At 42.6% G+C, this 6,841-nt stretch overlaps 1 long non-coding RNA gene across 1 annotated transcript; it reads right to left on the reverse strand.

The window, feature by feature from the left end:
- Nucleotides 1-515: 515 nt before the first annotated feature.
- LOC137478821 (uncharacterized) lies at nt 516-6,532 on the reverse strand. The gene is made up of 3 exons (XR_011001824.1): nt 6,300-6,532; nt 4,001-4,159; nt 516-592 (listed from the first exon to the last, which is right to left on the reverse strand). It is a non-coding gene; the product is annotated as an uncharacterized lncRNA (long non-coding RNA).
- Between the last annotated feature and the right edge of the window lie 309 nt (nt 6,533-6,841).

Here is a 6,841-nt window from a genome sequence, read left to right on the forward strand (position 1 = left end):
CCCGTCGCTTGTTATTTGGGAGCAGAGCCCAGCCCCCCCGGCTGTCCCCTCCTGTCAGGAGCTGTGCAGAGCCTGAAGGGTCCCCCTGAGCCTCCTTTTCTCCAGCTCCTTCCCAGCTCCCTCAGCCGCTCCTCGCCACACTTGTGCTCCGGCCCAAAGGTGCACCAAAAGCAGCTAAACAACGCAGGGGTGCAAGGAAAGGTGAAGGGTCATCACTCGCACCTTGCTGGAGCCCAGCCGGGGAAAAAGCAGTAAATCACAGAATCCTAGAATGGTTTGGCTCAGAAGGAATTTAAAGCCCGTAGCATTCCACCCTCTACGGTGCACAGGGATGCCTTCCACTAGACCCGGTTGCTCCAAGCCCTGTCCAACCTTGCCTTGGACACTTCCAGGGATGGGTCATCCACAGCTTTTCTGTGCAGCCTGTTCCAGTGCCACACCCCAGTAAGGCACATCTCCAGCATCTCCACCAGTGAGCCCATAAGCTGGTGAAGGCTGATGATGGGATACTCAGTGTGCCCATGGAGATGGCAAAGTCTTCACCATTCAGCGTGGTTAGTTCTGTAACACTCTGGACACCTTCTCCAACCTGCTGCAAAGAAAATGCTGTCAGAGGAGAGGAAATACAACTAGGGCAATCATCAACATTTATGAAAAAAAGTTAAACAAGAACTTTTAAAACATAATGGTGGGAGACATTTTGCTGAAAATATATCCCAGCAAACCCCTCTGCCTTTTTGGTAGAAATATTCTAACTTCCAGTTGGAAGCAAGCGTTTGCCTTTTGTTTTCAAAAATCAGTTTCTGGAGGCCAGGTGCACAGAGAGGGACTCATTCTGCATCCAAACCTGCTGACCCTGCCCTGCCTTTACCAGGAGACACGAGGGGATCCTAAGAAAAAAGAACAGATCCCATCGTTGCCCTCAGCACCTGCTCTGCCACATGGGTACGAGGCTGCAAAGTCTACAGGTGCTCCCAGATTTGCTTTCTCTCCCTTCACCCAGGGACTGCCACATATCATCGCTAATGAAACCTCCGTTTACATTACTCAGTCCTTTCCCACTCGCAACATATGCTCACTGGAAAAAAAAAAAAAAACTAAAAGAAATTACTGCTGGTAGCCCCACTGCAGGATCTTTTTTTTGCACTTCAAAGTAGTCTATAATGTACGATGGAGCGCCAACGCTTTCATTGACATATAGCTTGTTCACTTGGATGTCATGAGAGCACACGAGTGAATCTAAACAGTGCAGCAAGCTAGTTAGATGGCTAATCTGGTGGGTTGCTTTGATTTCATAAATAAATTAGTTTAGTCTTCTGAACAGGGAGAGAAACACGAACCAGTGATCTCAGCAGCACTGCTGCCCTTCATTACCGAGAGGGCCTTGCTCAATTAGAAATGCCATTTGTTTTGATTATGAGGTTTTATGTGAGTAGAACCAAATTTTACCCTAATACATTGAATAAGGACTTGTATAAAGAACCACAGCCAGAGCTGTTTTCCAGCTGAAATACTGGACACAGGCTGTATGTTAAGGGATGCAGGTAAGGGACTGAGGGCTGGGGGTGCAGACCAGCACCCCCAAGGGTGTCCTGTATTCAGGCTGTGTTAGCACTAATTGCTGCCAGCTCACCGCTGACGGCGTACCAGACACCAGCATGAGTTTTTCTTGGGAATGAACCACAGGATTTTTTTTCCTGCCTCCCTTCTGGATGGAAATAGCTCATTAAATATTTAATTTTTCAATTAAAGAGTCACTTTGAAAAAACAAAAGTTAATATTCATCCTTTTAACATGTGGCGGGTTCAGAACAGCCATGCTCTTTGCACACATCAGAACCAGAGCTCAGACATGAGCAGAAACTGTTTAAAATGCATCTGAACTGCATGATGCACTGAAAAAGGGAAAAAAAAGGAGTGCTTCAATCAAAATAAATACAAATCCCACAAAACTTGAACAAAAAAGTAGAGGGTAAAATAGTAATTTTTTTAGAAGTGTTTAAAGTGGAGTGTTTCAGGTGGTATTTGAAATCATGTTTTATCTAAAAGCATCATAAAACAATTAGGCAAGATGGTAAATGAAATCTTTAGATTCCACAGGAACATGTTTGTCATTGAATTTGGTCAGCAAAACATTGGCAAAAGATTTTTAATCTGATTTTACAAAAAGGCCTTCAAATTTTCACTGCTGTGGCACAGCCCATTTGCTCTATTGTGGAAGGACAAGTTAGTGATTAGCTCAGTGCTTTGAAATTTCTATTTCAATGCACCATCTCCGAGCCAGCTCACACAAATCTTTGACCTCTTTGCATCCCACTTCTTTCTCTGGCTGGAGGTGGTGACGCTTCTCTTCCTACAACCTTTTAGGGGGACAAATGAAGACTCTGGTGCAGAGGTGACAGGACCACACAGCCCTGTGCCGTTTATTGTGATCCCAACCTTGTGGAACTGGAAGTACAAAATGAAACCACTCTATTATGGGCAGATTAGAACTCCAGAGTTTTGCTGCACATTTTCTGTAGAGCCAGGTTATAGATGCACAAGCAGGAGATCCTTCCACCCATGTGAGTCATTTCCTTGGGTCATAACATTCCTATTTATGGAACCTATTTTAGCACTTCTTAAAAATTGCCTACAATTAATGCAGCTAAAATTGCGTGTTCAGCAGGAGGGAAAGCTGTGCCTCGACACAGCTTGGGAGAGCTAGAGCCAGCTGAAAGAAATATAATCTCACCTTGAACTTTATGTAAAACAAAGACACTTCTAGTGATGGAGTAATTCTTTGGAAAAAGCTGATGTGAGTGGCAGAGAGATGGGTGGACTTGTTAGCAGAGACACGTGTGCTTTGAAGCACTGTAGATTTTTAAGATCTACCAGCTAAGATAGCCAGACCCATGCAGGGTCATAAATAAAGAATTTTTCCCAATCATTGCTCTGTTGAGCCTGCTAACTTGTATTTCACAATGGCATTTCTTCAAGTAAAGCCTACATAATTCTGTGTCACTGTGTACTAATCTGGGAAGAGTTGTTCCAACTCCAAAACAAAATGGAATTTCGTGTTCATTTGGAGTACAACACAATGGAAGAGGAGGGACCTAGGCTGTGTAATCTCACTGTAATGAAATGTGATTGAGGGCCAGTAAACTGGGCAAATATGGCTCAGAGTTGCAGAGCATTTGGTTGAATTTTAGGAAGTGACTCAGCAGAGTTTTCTTATATGGACAGTTGTATGAAGGGGCCAATTTCAAGCATCCTTCATCTAGAGTCATCTCTTTCGAAGTCAGGATGCTCTGGCAACACTTCTACTCCAGATACAGATTGGTTTTTGGGAATATGCTCCCAAAATTTTGCCACAGACTACTGAAAGAGTGGGACAAAGGGATGATCGTGCTCTTTGTGATCACAGGGCACATGTCCTCAAAATAATCTGGAAACAAAACTCACATGGGTACAGCAGAGAAGAAGCAGCATTTCTTTTTCTTTTTATGTAGATAGCAATTGCTGGGACAGAGGGGGATGCCGGAGTGGGAAGCTCTGTAAAGGAATAGAGCAGATACTCTGGCCTAACACTTGCAAGTTTACCTTATCTCCTCCTCCAGCCTGAGCTGTTGCTGTCCAGGTCCCTGTGGCTTCCTCCAGTCCTGCTGTGGCATATGAGGCATAAAATGCCCCTAGAGGGAGGGATGGATACACAAGTGCTTATTTTGTGCAACAAATCAAGGAAAACAGTTGAAATTTTGATCATAAGACAATGAACATTTAGTAACGTCTTTGACTAAACTATAGATTTCATATTTAAAAAAACCTCTGCCAAATCAGTTTAAAGAAAAAAGGTGGGAATTTCTGGCTCCTGTCCTCTTGTTCAAGGACAGCCCCAGTTGTCCTTGTGATAAATACAAATAAACTGCTACAGAAATAACATCAGGCTTAAAAATTTTCAGTGAAGTTCCTCAGTATGCTGCAGCAAGGTCGACTCCATGGGGGTAACATATTTTCATTACCTCTTTTGCTGGTGGCCTCTGTTGCTGCAAAGCACTCCAGCATTCTTCCCAACGTCGAGCGCTGCCATTTCAAAGGACACGGCTTGTTCGGGACCAAAATACACGGCAGTTGTTGCCCTTTCCATTTAGGCCTTAAGCCCTGAATCAACGGTAAGAATCCTGGACATGGGAAAATACAGTGCTGACAAATACGTAATTCAATTAAATGGGCTGGCATTGTTTAAGCAATAGCCCTTTCCTCTGATCCATCTCTTTCAGAGCTCTGTGTCTTAATATTATGGCCTACTTGAAACACTCGAGCTCATGAATGGATTAAAGAGGGTTTCATTTGTTTTATTTATTATTTTACTGCTTTGCTTGGCTTTTTGCAAACAGGGGAGGCACAGGCCTCATTTAGAATTCACTGTAACATGCACATTCTTCCCTCCTCTGTCGAGAGAAAGGGGAAAGAAAACAACAACAAAAAGATCCGCAACTGTTTGTAAAGTACCAAAACTCTTGGGTAATTCATCATCAGCGTTGACTGATTAACAAAAGTGGCTTTAGAGCACAATCATTTCAAAACATGGATAGCATATACATTTGCTGCCACAGCAATTTGACAGATTTGAAAAAGGAGGAAGTATTTTACCCAATTTTTTGTTCAAAGTTACATTGGATTATTGAATATTTGCCTTTTTAATTTCAGTCTTTGATTTTAAAGAGCAAATCCCTTTATTCTCCCAAATGTGATCTCAGTATTGTAGTATCTCACTGTGATAGCTGTCTATCCCTTGAAATGCATCGATGTTGCATTACATCAACAAGGACTCAAGCTTCCATTTATCTTCAAAAATTTCACAATCCACTGCAGTATATTCTCAGTTGCAATTTCTGCTTTCAAGTTTGGCCACCATGTGCATAGCATTAATTTCTCTGTTCACATGTAATTCATTCAGGGACTTACACCAGCTGAGAACCACATATGGAGGCCCAGATTTACAGAGCTTTTATTTTGTGCCATGGAAGCCTACAAGAAACAATTTTCTATTTGAATATTGAGTGTTTACAGAGGTCTTGTTGTTCACTAGAGACAGGGGATTATGAAATCATATTCTGCAAGAATCCTATCCAAAAAAACCTGACTGTAACATTTATTAACTCCTCTTTCTTTGAGTGCTCACAGGGTTCTTACAGGGCGATTGAAAATTGCTTCTCCTCTCTCAGAGTTTGTTGTTTGTAACTATTATTTACCACTTTTAAAAAATGGCTGGTTGAGCTTCAGCCAGTTTCTGTTGTGTCTGACATTGCAACTTAAAATGACCAAGGCATGGCAGCAGAGACAGATGAGGCATGGGGAATTTAGGTGTCAAGCAGACCCACACAAGTGCTCTAAAGCTTAGTGCAATTTTGCAGTCAGAAAATTGTATGAGGGGTATTTACACTATACAACTCCCCAGCGCTGGTGTCCATACCAGGCAATGTTTCATTTTGAGAATACACTTCTGTTCTATCACATCTGGGTGAGCTCCAAATGCAGATCTCTAAGACCCTTCTGTGGTGTTCATTTAGGCTTGTTTTGAGACAATAATGACACATATTGAATGACTAATGTCCCACATAATTAATTCTGTAGCTCCTTATTTATCAAAATTTCAAGGGGAGTGGAGCATTTTGATGGAAAGCAAGACATTAGCAGTTAAACCTAATACAGAGAAAAATTCTTGGAGAGATGCTTCAGGGTTCAGGCTACCTGAGAGAGCTGGAGAGTCCCTGGGTACTCCTGGTTGTTTGGGAGGAGAGCTGAGGTAGAGGTTAAGCATTCCCAGTGTTCCACAGGCCTCTCCCCTTGTCCCCTGAAGTCACCCCTTCCTGATTGCTACTAGGGGGAGCAGAGCTGGGTGGACATGAGCTTTGGTCTGGAAAGCCCTGCCAGCCTCCCTGGCAAAGGACAGAAAGTGTAAATTGATTTTAATTAGGGATCACTCATGTGGCCTCTGAAGTATCAGTTTAAATCAAACATTAGCAACTGTCAATTTCTTCTTTCACCCAAGACCCAAATCCTGTAAACACAAGGACCGTAACAAATCCCTGAAGCAGGCTTTAGTGCACATATATGGAAAACATACTAAACTATAAATACTCTATACCATATGGCAGTGAGATTATCTAATTTCACTTCATAACTGGTGATAAAATGACCAATCAACTGACGTGCAGAATGAAATGCCAAGCCAAGGATTCAGATACCCTTAAGATGGCTCTGAGGTTTCATTGTATGCCACCGTATCCCACTGCATCCCTAAAAGTAAGCACATACCTGTTTCACTGACCTGAGTGTGGACACTGCGGGAATATGTGCAAGGCTGGGTCTGCCTTCAGAGCCAGAGTTTGTCCTCATTTCTCTGCAGCTAAATTGAAGGTGGGGAAGCTGGACTGGGAGGACACCAGCAGTACCAGAGGAGAAATTTTGAACTGTCCATGTGTTTCTTTATACAAAAGAAGTAATTGGGGCAGGTAACACTCATTCCTCAGCTTTTGCTGAGCCCAGAGGTTCATTACAAGCTTTACTGCAATACAGAAAAACAACAGTGTGCACAATATTTACAAATAACCGAACTCCATTGTGTATGTACCTTCATCAATTTCTTTCCTCACTACTAAAAATATTTCATCATTGCACAGGCCACAGCTCTACTGTTCTGCTCCCCACAACTGTACAGGGCTCCTACTCCAGCAGTGAGGTATCAGTTCTTAGAAATAAAGGGTCAACTCTTTTAAGACCAAATTCAATTTTAAGACCATACTGATATATTCCCGAGTTAGAAGGAGAGGGATTTTGTTGTTTGCTGGATTCATGAT

This window comes from Anomalospiza imberbis, chromosome 9, assembly GCF_031753505.1.
Source record: "Anomalospiza imberbis isolate Cuckoo-Finch-1a 21T00152 chromosome 9, ASM3175350v1, whole genome shotgun sequence".
Classification (NCBI taxonomy): Eukaryota; Metazoa; Chordata; class Aves; order Passeriformes; family Viduidae; genus Anomalospiza; species Anomalospiza imberbis.